The following is a 17042-nucleotide window of genomic DNA, read 5'->3' as shown; positions in this document are numbered from 1 at the left end:
CCCTCTCCAGTCAATGTAGATGGGGGGTGTGATCTTGCTGCGGTCTTCTGAAGTCCACGATTTGCTCCTTTTTTTGTTGATGTTGTGGGAGAGAATATTTTCCTGGTATTACTCCTCAAGGGCCCTCACCACCTCCCTGTAGGATGTCTCGTCGTTGTTGGTAATCAGGCTTACCACTGTTGTCTCGTCAGCAAACTTGATGATTGTGTTAGAGACGTGTGTGGCTACGCCCTCATGGGTGAACAGGGAGTACAGGAGGGGGTTAAGCACCCAACCTTGTGGGAACCCCCATGTTGAGGATCAGTGTGGCAGAGGTGTTGCCTTCACCACCTGGGGTTGGCCTGTCAGGAAGTCCAAGACCCAATTGCACAGGGTAGGGTTCAGACCCAGGGCCCCAAGCTTAGTGATGCGCTTGGATAGCATTATGGTGTTGAAGGCTGAACTGTAGTCAATGAAAAGCATACTTACATAAGTATTCCTCTTGTCCAGACGGGATAGGGCAGTGTGCATTGCGATGGTGATTGCAACATCCGTGAATCTGTTGGGGTGGTATGCAAATTCGTATGGGTCTAGGGTGTTTGGTACAGTGGACGTGATATAATCCTTAAATAGCCTCACAAAGCACTTCACGATGACAGAAGAGAGTGTTATGGGGCGATAGTCATTTAGTTAAGTTAACTTTGCTTTCTTGGGTATAAGTGGGCTCAACAGACTGGGATAGGGAGAGACTGAATATGTCCGTAAACCTACTCTGAGGACGCGGCTTGGGATGCTGTCTGGGCCGGCAGCCTCGCGAGGGTTAACATGTTTAAATGTTTTGCTCGCGTCGGCCACGGAGAATGAGAGCTCACAGTCCTCGTAATCGGCAGAGGCCCGTGCCAGCAGCTCTTGTGTTTTCCTCAAAGCAGACTACGGTGGCGTTTAAGCTTGTCCGGCGTTGTCTGCGCTTTGGCTGGCTTTCCCTTTATAGTTTGTGATTTGTCCCTGTACTGTCGTTTTGCCTCTGATTGCCTTCCGGAGGGCAAAGCTGATCTGTTTGCACACGTCCATGTTCCCAGCCAGTGATGGCAACTTAGCAATTTTGTTGCTAGATTTAGCAACTTTTCTTTCCAAACAGCACCTAGCAACAAATGTAGCTACTTTTACAAATTTATTTGGAACTTTTACCACCTTTAAAAAGTGACTCAAATGCTAAAATGCCCGCATTTTCCGTCTGAATGACACAAAACCGATTTTCTCTGTCACACACTCAGTCACAACACAGCATTTTCCTTAGATGTCCTTTATTAAGTCCCCAGCTACAATAAATGTGGTGGTTTACAGTTTGCAGAGTCCAGGGGGGCACCTCACATATTCCTGCTAATGGATCCTTTTACATGGAAATGCCGAACTGTGAAATGTAATGTTGATTACAGAATAGGAATTGCCCATGGCTTTGCAGCATGAAAGCCACTTATTTGTTAATGAAAAGGTTGCACTCTAGAAGTTCTGGCTCTCTTGAAAAACCAAACAAAGTCAAACTTAAAGAAAATGCAAACATGCACATTTTTTCTGGGCTGAGTTGAAGCAAGTTGCAACCAAGTCCATTTGGGGTTAGGTTGGTATCAATTAGCGCTACAAGGAAATGGTCTTACAAGTTAGCGAATCGTCTCACCTGAGCGACACACCCTACTCTTTATCAAGTGTACTAAGTAGGGAATAGGGTGCCATTTGGAATGCTAGCCTAGATGTTTCTCACTCTCATTAACAGGACTGGGAGAGAGGCTAACCATGTCACCACGTGGTAAGTTCAGATCCATCACACGAGACAAAGCAGTGCTAGGCCAACAGAGGAGGGAAATGAGAGAAGGATAAGGAGGATGGAGCCGCATGGTTAACACAGTAACATATTGCAACCTTGGATGGGAATACACAATGGCAAGCAACAACTCATTTACAAAGCCACTACAAGAGACCATATGTTAAGTGTGTAACACATTGATTTAGACTACATATAGAATCCTTCAAATGCTTACTGTACATCAGTAGTCTTAGGTTATAGCACTGCGGTTGTTGACATCAGTCTAAATTAGCATTATTTATAAATTATCCAGATGTGCTTCAGTCCTCCAAAAGACTACACAACATTTAAGCCCACTGAAATAGACTAAATGATGAGAAAATTACGTTACTTAAATTACTGTGCAATCAATAGCTCCAAAACCTGGTCAACACATAATGGAGTCGATCACGTCAATGGGTTCTATTGTGAAAACTGTGTAGGCCTTTCAGTGTCTGTCCTCAGATTGACTGTTTGGTAATGCTCCTACTAAACACCCTTTCCCTTTACTGTGGAATGTTTCGTCATAGGTCTCTTCCTCTCCCATAACATATCACCATAACAACCATGCACGTTCCGAAGTGGAAACAAGCGCCAACCAAACGGCACTGACTATATCTCGCATGTCAAGCTTTAACCAAATTATAGAAAAGTCCACAGATGGGCACATTCATAGTGTACAGTGTGTGTGGGTTTTAGACATGTGGTCAGTCCTTGTTTCAAGTCAAGGGATTGCCACCCACAGTCATTTTGGTAGCACCAACAGCAAGGGTGTGAAACAGCAGGGAGATGGTGCCAATGATGTGTGTGTCTGTCTGTCTGTGTGGTCAGTCTGGGTGTTTAATGGCAGAGGAATAGGAAAGTGTTGTTGCAATGAAACCCTTCAGTGATTGTCCACAGTGTGGGTGGCCCTGGGTGTTATTTAACACTCCCACAGACTGGCAGACAGCTTAGTGTTTCTCATAGCTGGAAAGCTGTTGGAAAGCGACTCAATATCAAAGTCAATCTACAATTCATTTCAGCTATAGTGGAACTGACATCAACTACACAGGAGCAGGAGTGAGTTGTAAAAAGATGTAGACATGCCTTTGGCCAAACAAATGTGATGACAGTCAAAAAATGCTCAATTGTGTAAGATAAGAGGTTGTCTGGTTAATCGTTGTGGCTTGTTTTGGTCGTTTTCGGGGTCATGATGGTTTGTGGGGACATGAATACTTCTGAGGACTGCAAGTGGGTCAATATCCAGGGTTTGCTCATAGAGACTTGTAGAGCCGATGGCAATTTGAATCACACCATATTCCCCCTTGAATTTTTAATTAATAAACTCTGCAAAAAAAAGAAACGTCCTCTCACTGTCAACTACCTTTATTTTCAGAAAACTTAACTTGTAAATATTTGTATGAACATAACAAGATTCAACGACAGAGACATACACTGGAAAAAAAGTTCCACAGACACGTGACTAAACAGAAATGGAATAATTTGTCCCTGAGCAAAGGGGGGTCAAAATCAAAAGTAACAGTCAGTATCTTGTGTGGCCACCAGCTGCATTAAGTACTGCAGTGCATCTCCTCCTCATGGAATACACCAGATTTGACAGTTCTTGCTGTGAGATGTCACCCCACTCTTCCACCAAGGCACCTGCAAGTTCCCATACATTTCTGGGGGGAATGGCCCTAGCCCTCACCCTCCGATTCAACAGGTCCCAGATGTGCTCAATGGGAATGAGATGCGGGCTTTCGCTGGTCATAGCAGAACACTGACATTACTGTCTTGCAGGAAATCACACACAGAACGAGCAGTATGGCTGGTAGCATTGTCATGCTGGAGGGTCATGTCAGGATGAGCCTGCAGGAAGGGTACCACATGAGGGAGGAGGATGTCTTCCCTGTAAAGCACAGCATTGAGATTGCCTACAATGACAACAAGCTCAGTCCGATGATGCTGTGACACACCGCCCCAGACCATGACTGACCCTCCACCTCCAAATTGATCCTGCTCCAGAGTACAGGCCTCGGTGTAACGCTCATTCCTTCGACGATGAACGCAAATCCGACCATCACCCCTGGTGAGACAAAACCGCGACTCGTCAGTGCAGAGCATTTTTTGCCAGGCCTGTCTGGTCCAGCGACGGTGGGTTTGTGCCCATAGACAACGTTGTTGCCGGTGATATCTGGTGAGGACCTGCCTTACAACAGGCCTACAAGCCCTCAGTCCAGCCTCTGTCAGCCTATTGCGGACAGTCTGAGCACTGACGGAGGGATTGTGTGTTCCTGATGTAACTCGGTCAGTTGTTGTTGCCATCCTGTACCTGTCCCGCAGGTGTGATGTTCAGATGTACCGATCCTGTGCAGGTGTTGTTACACGTGGTCTACCACTGCGAGGACAATCAGGTGCCCGTTCTGTCTCTCTGTAGCGCGGTCTTAGGAATCTCACAGTATGGACATGGCAATTTATTGCCCTGACCACATCTGCAGTCCTCATGCCTCCTTGCAGCATGCCTAACACGCTGACCAGACAGGACACTTCGAGGGCGAGAGCGTCGCAAAATAAATGTAGAAATCCATGTTATTCAATTATTGCACCGACGCGCCAACAACCATCTGCGATGCCAAGGGCTAAAATAGAAGTAATTCCTATTTCTGACGCAGATCGCGCTGAAAGTCCTGCCTCTCCCATCTCCTCATTTGTTTATAGAAGCAGGTACCCATGTGCCATTTCCTCATTGGTTATACCCACGTGGGTGATTGAAAGAATGTTTTGCCGGTCGAGGAGTAGTACACAGCGTTGTACCAGATCTTCAGTTTCTTGGCAATTTCTCACATGGAATAGCCTTTATTTCTCAGAACAGGAATAGACTGATGCGTTTCAGAAAAAAGGTCTTTGTTTCTGGCCATTTCGAGCATGTAATCAAACCCACAAAAATGCTGAAGCTCCAGATACACAACTAGTCTATAGGCCAGTTCTATTGCTTGTTTAAATCAGAACAACAGCTTTCAGCTGTCCTAACAATTTCAAAAGGGTTTTCTAATGATGAAATGGCCTTTAAAATGATAAACTTGGATGAGCTAACACAACGTGCCATTGGAACACAGGGGTGATGGTTGCTGATAATGGGCCTCTGTACGCCTATGTAGATTAATCCATAAAAAAAGCTGCCGTTTCCAGCTACAATAGTCATTTACAACATTAACAATGTCTACACTATATCTGATCAATTTGATGATATTTTAATGGAGACATTGTTTTGCTCTTCTTTCAAAAACAAAGACATTTCTAAGTGAACCCAAACTTTTGAACGGTAGTGTAGTTAGTGGTATAAGTGTCTTGGCAATCAGGATCGATAATAAACAGCAGGGCTGTATGTGAAGAGTGTGAGTTGGTGTGGCATCAATATGCATGTGTGTGTATAGGAGTGTCATTTGTGAGTAGAGTCCAGTGAGTGTGCAAGAGAGTCAGTGCAAGAGAGTCAGTGGAAGTTTTTTAATAGAAGTGCCTTTGGGCACTCTTTAATTCACGCTCCAATTCTCTACTGTGACAAATCACACAGTTAATTACACAATCAATCAAAAATCAATCTATAAAGCAATGGTTCCCGTGCAGTGACTGGTCAGATAATATTCCAGCCAGCATCAGAGTAGCTACCAGCCCCTTCATGACTCACCATTCCTCAACAAGGACAAGTGATGCCATCATTTGACAAATTCTCCAGGTTTACCTCTCCATAGTGACACCTTCCATTCATCAAGCCAGACCAGCGATGGCATCACTCAAATGGCTGGCTGGCATCTGTGCACTGTTTTGGGGCATGACACACTTTAGGAATGCAGACCCTGACCTCTTCATTCTAATCTGACAAAAGCATACTCCTGAAACATAATTGACCACAAACCTGCATAGAAATAACTGAAAATCAAGCATCTAGTGGATTGGTACAGTAAAATTGCACCAACACAAAAAATAAGTTTGCGCTTCATTTCGTGACTGCTCAGCTGTGCTTGGTGGCGCTCGAACAAAGCCAAGAGAGACTACCAACTCAAGATAATACCAATCCATGGGATTTCATTCAACCGGATGCTGAAAAACCCTAACAAATGAATCATCTCCCCCGATACGGCCGGCTTTCAGCTATAATCTTGCTCCAGGCAACATTCTCTCCCTCCCTGCCTTTTGAAGCGTAGACAGTTCCAATCTCCTGAGAAAATCCCTTTATCATACCAGGAGTTCTCAGTTTGCAGGTTCAATCAATTGTATGTTAGAGTTGAGAGAGGACCCAGCAATGGTCGCTAAAATAAGATAAAACCATTCGTCGCTTTGGATAAAAGTGTCTGCTAAATGGCACATAATATTCTGATATATATATTACGCTGCATCCAAGATAATAAAAAAAAAAAAACAGAATGCATATACAGGTTCCAAAAGGTGCTGAACATAAAGAGCAATAAAAAAAAAAATCAGGAAATGATTAACTATCCCCACTCAAACATATTTTTTTTACTTCCCTTAAATAGCAGACCTTAAAAATGTATTTGGGTCATCAACAATCATGTTCATTATTCAAATGAGCAACCATGTTCTACTATTTAATCAACAAAAGCACAACAAGGGTGTCCGTTGTGTGTTCATATGTAATCGTGTGTAGTCACCAAAACAGAGCAAATCCGTGACTAAGACATACCCGCTGCTCCCGAACGTGAACAAGCGCCTCGTTAACTTGCCAGTCAGCGTGTTCAAAGCCCTACATCCTGTCTAATAACAGAGCACCCCTGGTGTCGAAAGTCCCCTTGCAACTTCACGCACACACTTCATACACAAGACCGAATGTGTCAGTGACGCTGCACACTCCCCTGTCTCCGTCACTCCCTCCCCCTCTCGCGCAGCCTTTATCCGTCTGTCTGTTTCTGTCTATCAGTCGGTCTGTGTCTATATCGGTCCATCAGTTTGTCTGCCGCTTAAGTCGTTATGCCAAAACCCACTGGCAAAGCGAGCTGCCACCAGCAACAGTTGCCTTAAAGCATGCATAGAGAGGACAATTTGAGATAAAAAACAAACAAATAGGAGAGCCCAACTTACGGAGCGATTCTGTGAATCCGATCGGCGCCTGGGCAGGGGGAAGAGCCACATGACAAATGCATTCAAACGAGGAGCGAGCTGGCGAATGAGGGATAACGCGTGAGAGAGGAAAACAGGGGGATAGAGTGAGTGCAGGGGATAAAGTGAGGGAGAGCGATCCAAATGGAAAGGAAAAGGGAGTGGGAGAGAGAGGGAGAGCACTGGACTTGGCCTCTCCCCTCACTCTTTAGCGGCACCCATACAGGCTCAGCCCCCTGTCTGTCTGTCTGTCACCCGATCCGCCACATCAATAATGTAGTCACGGCTAAGAGCCCATTACAGACAGACTCCACATAGAGAAGAACAGGAGTACGTACACAGTGAGAGACCCAGGAGAGAGAGACCGGGGAGGGGGGCGCCGGGGAAGGTGAGAGATTGACAAAAAAAAGGTAAAGGAGAATATGAATTGGAGATAAAGAGAGGAGTGTCAGAGAGAGGGGGGAAGTAACAACAAAAAGGGGCGTCAAATCAAGAGGGAGTCAGGAAAACGAGAAAACCGCAGATTCCAAAGAGCGAACGATCTGACCCACAGGGAGCGTGACTTCCCAGGGAGGCATATCATCTTATCCATGCCTCCTAATCAAGCACTTTGCGGGGCCTGAGCCCAGCAGCTGTCCACTGCTTAGTGTGAGCTGGGTTGCCATGTTCGCAGTTTTCCAGGGAATGTTGCTACATTGAAAACGATGTCGGGGGTGTAAATGTATTGGTCGCGGGAGTTTGGGCTACTTCTAAATTGCACCGCGGCCGCCATGGCAATTTCTTAAAAATCTATATTTCACAGTGACCTGCTGCTGACTATCATCCAATGAGGCAGCCTGTTTCTGAGTGTGTCAGTGAGTGGTAGCGAAGGGGTGTGTTTGTTCAGATGAGCGGAATCACGTGAGGAGCGAGAGCAGTAAGCGCACACGTCGTGACAACTTTTTTTAAATCAGTTGTAGGTAGGCTATATTAATTGTCATTATGGGGACACCTATTTCCAACCCCTTTTCCATAAAACATATTAACATGCATCAAGAAATAAAAGGTGACAAATCACAGGAAAATGACTTTAGGTGCTCTTTAGACCATTGGATAAATTTGCTCAGAGGTGGTTTAAACTGCATTATAATGTTGACTTTGCTTAGGAAAAACTATATCACACGAAGTGTTTTACATGCTGACCACATCGCTCTGTCGCAAAATAAATGTACACATACATGTTATTCAATCATTGCACCCACGCCAATGAGGTCTGCGTAGCCAGACACTAAAATAGAACTTGGTTCTATTTATGAAGCTTCATGCATTGTAAGTCCCACCTCTCCCATCTCTTCATTGGTTTTTAGGAGCATATACCCACGTTGGTGATTGAAAGATGAACTGAAGTTCACACTCCAGTCCAGTTGGTGGTGGTAATGCACCTTAAAGTTGGTTGCCAACTGCTATATATAGTCCAAAGAAGAAGCCTGAAGAGGGAGAGATTACTAGAAACAAACTCGGTTGACCCTTTTATCTGTGGATTAACTGGTTGGAGTAGAGGACCTTGTGCATTTCAGGTAAAATTACAACTCAATGTTTAAAACCCAGGACAAATTAGTTAGCAACAGCAAGCTAGCTGGCTAAATTGCCATAAACGTTTAAAGCTTTTCAACCTGTCCCCAAATGAATGTAGTTGGTTCAGAGTTCCTTTTGATATTGCAACCTGCTTGTCCTGATGGCATCTGGTGTGGATGGACAAAATCAACATGAGCGGTCTGGTCAGCATGTTTACGCATGCTCAGTTTGAGCATGCTTGTTGAGCACTGCGAGAGTGGACATTTGAAATGGAAGTTATGGAACTCCCTCGCATGCTTCTGTTATCGGGAAAAGTCGACAATGAAACTGACAAATTTGCATCTGTTGGCCATCAATTAGCCTGTTATTTTATACAATAAATACACTACATTACCAAAAGTATGTGGACATCTGCTCGTGGAACATCTCTTTCCAAAATCATGGGCATTAATATGAAGTTAGTCCCCCCCCTTTACAGCTTCCACTCTGTTCATCATTATTTTTCCTATCAGGTTACAATTTTCTAACTGTATCAAAGTCATCTTCATGCTATTACACATGTAGCCAAGCTCCCTTCCAAGTCTCAATCAAAATGTGTCCTGATTGGCTAGGTAGGTGTGAGAGCAGTACCACAGGGAACAGAGCTGGGATGGAACAAGCCAGCTGTGGGTTTCCAAAAATGGAATCCAAGAAATGTATCCAATCTGTTTGCGCAGTCGACGTTTAAATGGAAATGCATGGACCCATTCCAACATGAGCTATGAGGAAAACAATGTTGTCTGCCATGCTTATGAACTGTGACCACCATATTTGATACATAGTTCTTGAACATACTTTTCTGTAAGCGTCACATGTACAGAAATGGCAGACAATACTTTTTACTAGCTAGCATCGCTCAAACATAGCAACAATTAAGTAAGCTCGTTCTATTTGGCTTCCACAGCTACTGTAACATTTCCTGGTTGCCTCCCTAATTACAGTACGCACACACCTGTTTTATAGAGTCAATGTTTGGCTACAAGACTTTAGTCGTAAAGAGTTCTCAGACTGCAATATGCCCACTTTATTTGACTTTGTGTTTACCGGCCACATGAATTTGAATAAGTCCCCCTGTGAAATAGTCCTCCTCTTGCAAATGTTTTGTTTTATACTGTCAAGCTTTATGGGACACTGTGTGTGTGCATGCGTATATGTACCAACCCTATGAACAATAATCTAGCATCTCTTTACAGTGTTTAGTGTTAATGGCACAGCACTACCTTGATTGGACAACATCAACCTCCTCATTGACCCACAATGGACCAAGAAGAGATGTATGATGCAGATCATGGCCATATGCGCTCAATACGGAAGGCCAGGGTCCAGTTTCAGAGTGTTTCAGAGCATGACACTTCCTCTGAGGGGAAGTAGGCCCAAGGGCTTACAAGGCCAACCTTTAGGGATGTAACGATTAACCGATATGCATTGTTCCCCGGTTCAAATGTGCAAAGCTGCAATATGTAACTTTTAGGGCGACTCGACAAAATTCAAATAGAAACGTGAGTTTCTCATTGAAAGCAAGTCTAAGAAGCAGTAGATCTGTTCTATGTGCACTATATGTGCACTATTTCTATGCTTCCCATTTTTAAGTTGTTTTTGCATCTTTTACTTTCGGTTTTGTACACCAGCTTCAAAAATACAAAATGTTTGGTTATTTAAAATATATTTCACAGCAGTTTAGATACAATGATTCTCTACAATATACATGTAATGGCGCCGGAGGGGACGGCTGACGTTTTATGGGCTGTTAACAAACCATGCTATTTTGTTAGTTTTTTTCAGGTTGTTTGTAACTTATTTTGTACGTAATGTTGCTGCTACCGTCTCTTATGACCGAAAAGAGCTTCTGGACATCAGAACAGTGATTACCCACCTTGAACTGGACAAATCATTTTTCTTTAATGAGTCCGACGAGAGGGATTTACTCCAGACACCCGAACAGGCCCTCATCCCCATCATTCACAAGAGAAAAATACGGAGATATCGCGGAAGGAGATTGGGGTGCCTTGTATGGATCCGGCGACGAGTGGCTAATCTGCCTTTGGTATCGGTAGTATTGGCCATCGTACAATCGCTGGATAATAAAGTGGACAAACTACAAGCACATTATGTATATCCTACCAACGGGACATTAAAAACTGTAATATATTTTGTTTCACAGAGTCGTGGCTGAACGACTACATGAATAACATACATTGTGTAACCTGCCAGCTGTATCGGCAGGATAGAACAGCCTCTGGTAGGACAAGGGGTGGTGGTATATGTATATTTGCAAACAGCTGGTGCACGATATCTAAGGAATTCTTGAGGTTTTGCTCGTCTGAGGTAGAGTATATCATGATAAGCTGTAGACCACACTATTTACCAAGAAAAAATGTGTAGTCTATTTACCACCACAAACCGATACTGGCACTAAGACACACACTCAATGGGCTGTATACGGCCATAAGCTGACTGTAAAATGCTCATCCAGAGGCGGCGCTCCTAGTGGGCGGGGAATTTAATGCAGGGAAACTTAAATCTAATTTCTACCAGCATGTTAAATGTGCTACCAGAGGAAAAAAAATACTCTAGACCACCTTTACTCCTCCAATGGCATTGAGGAGTACACCACATCAGTCACTGGCTTCATCAATAAGTGCATTGACGATGTCGTCCCAACAGTGACTGTACATACATACCCCAACCAGAAGCCATGGATAACAGACAACATCCACACTGAGCTAAAGGGTAGAGCTGCCGCTTTCAAGGAGCGGGATTCTAACCCGGAAAGAAATCCCGCTATGCCCTCCGATGAACCATCAAACAGGCAAAGCGTCAATACAGGACTAAGATTGAATCATACTACACCAGGTCCGACTCATCAGATGTGGCAGGGCTTGCAAACTATTACAACCCACTTCAGGGCAAATAGCACTGAAACATGCATGAGAGCATAGAGCTGATCTGGACAACTGTGTGATCACTCTCTCCATAGCCGACGTGAGTAAGACCTTTAAACACATCAACATTCACAAGGCCGCAGGGCCAGACGGATTACCAGGACGTGTACTCCGAGCATGCGCTGACCAACTGGCAAGTGTCTTCACTGACATTTTCAACCTCTCCCTGTCTGAGTCTGTAATACCTACATGTTTCAAGCAGACCACCATAGTCCCTATGCCCAAGAATACTAATGTAATCTGCCTAAATGACTACCGACCCGTAGCACTCACGTCTGTAGCCATGAAGTGCTTTGAAAGGCTGGTCATGGCTCACATTGACACCATTATCCCGGAAACCCTTGACCCACTCCAATTTGCATACCGCTCCAACAGATCCACAGATGATGCAATCTCTATTGCACTCCACACTGCCCTTTCACATCTGGACAAAAGGAACACCTATGTGACGATGCTATTTATTGACACTACAGCTCAGCGTTCAACACCATAGTGCCTTCCAAGCTCATCACTAAGCTAAGGACCCTGGGACTAAACACCTCCCTCTGCAACTGGATCCTGGACTTCCTGACAGACCGCCCCCCCAGGTGGTAAGGGTAGGTAACAACATATCTGCCATGCTGATCCGCAACACTGGGGCCCCTCAGGGGTGCATGCTCAGTCCCCTCCTGTACTCCCTGTTCATTCATGACTGCATGGCCAGGCACGACTCCAACACCATCATTAAGTTTGCCGATGACACAACAGTAATATGCCTGATCACCGACAACAACGAGACAGCTTATAGGGAGGAGGTCAGAGACTTGGCCGTGTGGTGCCAGGACAACAACCTCTCCCTCAACATGATCAAGACAAAGGAGATGATTGTGAACTACAGGAAAAGGAGGACCGAGCACGCCCCCATTCTCATTTATGGGGCTGTAGTGGAACAGGTTTAGAGTTTCAAGTTCCTTGGTGTCCACATCACCAACAAACTAACATGGTCCAAGACAGTTGTGAAGAGGGCACAACAAAACCTATTCACCTGCAGGAGACTGAAAAGGTTTGGCATGGGTCCCCAAATCCTCAAAATGTTCTACAGCTGCACCAGAGGGCATCCTGACTGGTTGCATCACTGCCTGGTATGGCAACTGCTCGGCCTCTGACCGCAAGGCACTACAGAGAGAGTGCGTACGGCCCAGTACATCACTGAGGCCAAGCTCCCTGCCATCCAGGACCTCTATACCAGGCGGTGTCAGAGGAAGGCCTGAAAAATTGTCAAAGACTCCAGCCACCCTAGTCATAGACTGTTCTCTCTGCTACCCGCACGGCAAGCGGTAGCGGAGATCCAAATATAGGTCCAAGAGGCTTCTAAACTGCTTCTACCCCCAAGCCATAAGACTCCTGAACATCTAATCAAATGGCTACCCAGACTATTTGCATTGCCCCCTCCAATGCTGCTGCTACTCTCTGTTATTATCTATGCATAGCCACTTTAATAACTCTACCTACATGTACATATTACTTTGACTAACCGGTGCACATTGACTCTGTATCGGTACACCCTGTATATAGCCTCGCTATTGTTATTTTACTGCTGCTTTTGAATTGTGTTACTTTTTTTTAAATTATTGTATTTTTCTTAACTCCATTGTTGGTTAAGGGCTTGTAACAGGTCTAAACCTGTTGTATTTGGCGCATGTGACACAAAATGTGATTTAATACATTTCCTTTAGAAACTATTCATACCCCGTATTCCACATGTGTTACATTCTGATTTGAAATGTATTAAATACTCTCTGAGGATCTGAAAAAAAGAATTGTTGCTCTACATAAAGATGGCCTGGGCTATAAGGAGATTGCCAAGACCCTGAAACTGAGCTGCAGCACGGTGGCCAAGACCATACATTGGTTTAACTGGACAGGTTCTACTCAGAACAGGCCTCGCCATGGTCGACCAAAGAAGTTGAGTGCACGTGCTCAGCGTCATATCCAGAGGTGGTCTTTGGGAGATAGACGTATGAGTGCTGCCAGCATTTCTGCAGAGGTTGAAGGGGTGGGGGGGTCAGCCTGTCAGTGCTCAGACCATACGCCGTACACTGCATCAAATTGGTCTGCATGGCTGTCATCCCAGAAGCAAGCCTCTTCTAAAGATGACGCACAAGAAAGCCTGCAAACAGTTTGCTGAAGACAAGCAGACTAAGGACACGGATTACTGGAACTATGTCCTGTGGTCTGATGAGACCAAGAAACTTATTTGGTTCAGATGGTGTCAAGCGTGTGTGGCGGCAACCAGGTGAGGAGTACAAAGACAAGTGTGTCTTGCCTACAGTCAAGCATGGTGGTGGGAGTGTCATGGTCTGGGGCTGCATGAGTGCTGCCGGCACTGGGGAGCTACAGTTCATTGAGGGAACCATGAATGCCAACATGTACTGTGACATACTGAAGCAGAGCATGATCCCCTACCTTCGGAGACTGGGCCGCAGGGCAGTATTCCAACATAACGACCCCAAACACACCTCCAAGACGACCACTGCCTTGCAAAGAAGCTGAGGGTAAAGGTGATGGACTGGCCAAGCATGTCTCCAGACCTAAACCCTATTGAGCATCTGTGGGGCATCCTCAAGCTCTCTAACATCCACCAGCTCCTTGATGTCGTCATGGAGGAGTGCAAGAGGACTCCAGTGGCAACCTGTGAAGCTCTGGTGAACTCCATGCCCAAGAGGGTTAAGGAAGTGCTGGAAAATGATGGTGGCCACACAAAATATTGACACTTTGGTCCAAATTTGGACATTTTCACGTAGGGGTGTACTCACTTGTTGCCAGCTGTTTAGACACTAATGGCTGTGTGTTGAGTTATTTTGAGGGGACAGCAAATTTACACTGTTATACAAGTTGTACACACACTACTTTAAATTGTAGCAAAGTGTCATTTCTTCAGTGTTGTTACATGAAAAGAAACTCATATTTACAAAAATGTGAGGGGTGCACTCACTTTTTTGATATACCGTAAGTATGCACACCCCTGAGTCTATACTTTGTAGAAACACATTTGGCAGCGATTACAGCTGTGAGTCTATCTGGGTAATTCTCAAGAGCTTTCCACACCTGGATTGTACAATATTTGACCATTATTTTTTTCAAAATTATTCAAGTTCTGCAAATTGTTTGTTGATCATTGCTACACAAACATTTTCAGGTCTTGCCATAGATTTTCAAGTATATTTAAGTCAAAACTGTAACTCGGCCACTCAGGAACATTCAGTCTTCTTGGTAAGCAACTCCAGTGTATATTTGTTCTTGTGTTTTAAGTTATTGCCCTGCTGAAAGGTGAATTCATCTGTGTCTAGTGAAAGCAGACAACCAGGTTTTCCTCTAGGATTTTGCTTGTGATTAGTTCCATTCTGTTTATTTTCTTACCCTGAAAAACTCCCCAGTCCTTAGTGCAGCCAACACTCTGCTTGAAAATATGGAGAGTGGTACTCAGTAATGTGTTGTATTCGATTTGCCCCAAACATAAAACTTTGTATTCAGTACAAAAGTGAATTGTTTGCAAAATTTTTTGCAGTAGTACCTTAGTTCCTGTTGCAAACAGGATTGTTTTTTAATATTGTTATTCTGTACAGGCTTCCTTTTCAATTAGGTTCATATTGTGGAGTAACGACATTGTTGTTGATCCATCCTCAGTTTTCTCCTATCACATCCATGAAATAACTTCACCATGCTCAAAAATATATGCAGTCTGTTTTTTTTTATTTTTTTTACACATCTACAGTACTAATAGGTGCCCTTCTTTGCAAGGCATTGGAAAACCTCCCTGGTCTTTGGGGTTGAATCTGTGTTTGAAATTCACTGCTGGATTAAGGGACCTTACAGATAATTGTATGTGTGGGGTACAGAGATGAGGTAGTCCTTCAAAAATAATGTTAAACACTATTATTGCACACAGAGTGAGTCCATGCAACTTATGTGACTTGTTTCTCCTGAACTTATTTAGGCTTGCCATAAAAGGGGTTGAATAGTTACTCTTTATTTAACATTTATTTGTAAAAATGTTAGAGAACATTCCCCCCCATGATTCCCCTTTGACATTGTGGGCCAGTGATGAAAAAAATCTCAATTTAAATTAATTTTAAAATCAGGCTGTAACAAAACATGGAAAAGCTCAGGTACATCATATTTTGTTACAAACTTCAATTACGTGAACTATTTGAATTTTAGCAACCGGGAAATGGCAGAGCAATTTCTGCATATTGCACCTTTAAGATGCGAGTGCATAAGTTGGAAAACTGATTCAAAGGTTACGAAATGCCGGTTCAGAAAGACGTTTAACTTATTCTGAAAATAGCTTTAATCTGACTGAATTGACGGGTCATCTCCTTCAGCCTATCAAACTGTTATTCATGTATCTGCGTGACATTAGCCTACACGTCAGATAACAACTGTGCACTCAGTGCTGGAGATGCAGCTGCTCGCTCGCGCCAACGTGTGGTAGGTCAACCCTATCCCTGTTTTAATATAGGTAGGAGCTGCACCTTCAGCATTCAGATGTTTGTAAAATGGCTTACGCAATATTAGATCACAGGCTTTATTGAGGGACAACCAATATCATTTACTGGGTCATTGTTGCCAAATGTGTTTTACCAGCTGAGCTGTGTAGGCTACCGGAGTGGACACAACTTACATCTTGCTGATTGCATATCCAACTGCTGATTGGGGCTTTTTGATTGCCAAGTTCACAATACAAATCATTTTTGGTGCTACTGCTTTAAACAGTCAGTGCATTCGGTCATTTTTACATTAACAGGGTAAAGGTGTAATTTCATAACAAGGACAGCAATCATTTTTGTGAGCCACAATGGTCGGAACTGGAGAAAAGAGCAGCTCTCCTCCATGAAGTTACAAATAGTCAAAACCATTCACTTTTTAGACGGTGAAATCCAAAGCTGTTACAGTGCATTCGGAAAGTATTCAGACCCTTGACTTTAACATTATTCTTATTCTGAAATGTATTAAATAAATAAAAAATCTTCAATCTACACACAGTACCCCATAATGACAAAGCAAAACCATATTTTTGAAAAAAATATATACAAAAAAATAATAAATTACATAAGTATTCAGACCCTTTGCTATGACACTCTAAATTGAGCTCAGGTACATCCTGTTTCCATTGATCAACCTTAAGATGTTTCTACAACTTGATTGGAGTCTGCCTTTGGCAAATTCAATTGATTGGAAAGGCACACACACCTGTCTATAAGAGGTCCCACAGCTGACAGATCTGGGGAAAGGTACCAAAACATTTCTGCAGCATTGAAGGTCCCCAAGAACTTAAATGGAATAAGTTTGGAAACACCAAAACTCTTCCTAGAGCTGGCCACCCAGCCAAACTGAGCAATCGGGGGAGAAGGGCCTTGGCCAGGGAGGTGACCTGATGGTAAATCTGACAAAGCTCCACAGTTCCTCTGTGGAGTTGGGAGAACCTTCAAGAAGGACAACCATCTCTGCAGGACTCCACCAATCAGGCCATTATGGTAGAGTGGCCAGACAGCAGCCACTTCTCAGTAAAAGGCATATGAGAGCCTGCTTAGACTTTGCCAAAAGGAAACAAAGGG

The 17042-nt window shown here is 44.0% G+C and overlaps 1 protein-coding gene across 5 annotated transcripts in view; it reads right to left on the bottom strand.

Annotated features, from left to right (window-relative positions):
- peak1 (pseudopodium-enriched atypical kinase 1) overlaps positions 1 to 17042 on the bottom strand; it is a 247577-nt gene that overhangs the window by 123556 nt on the left and 106979 nt on the right. For 2 of the 5 annotated variants that reach the window (XM_024379112.2, XM_024379113.2), the window contains exon 1: positions 6893 to 7291. The exons of the other annotated variants lie outside the window; for them this stretch is intronic. The gene's annotated coding sequence lies outside the window, so the exon portion shown is untranslated. Of the gene's footprint in view, positions 1 to 6892; positions 7292 to 17042 lie in introns of those variants that run through there. 5 annotated transcript variants of the gene reach the window in all.

Source organism: Oncorhynchus tshawytscha, linkage group LG19, assembly GCF_018296145.1.
Source record: "Oncorhynchus tshawytscha isolate Ot180627B linkage group LG19, Otsh_v2.0, whole genome shotgun sequence".
NCBI classification, from domain to species: domain Eukaryota; kingdom Metazoa; phylum Chordata; class Actinopteri; order Salmoniformes; family Salmonidae; genus Oncorhynchus; species Oncorhynchus tshawytscha.
Note: the sequence above shows the minus strand (reverse complement) of the source record. Positions and strands in the feature narration are given on the sequence as shown.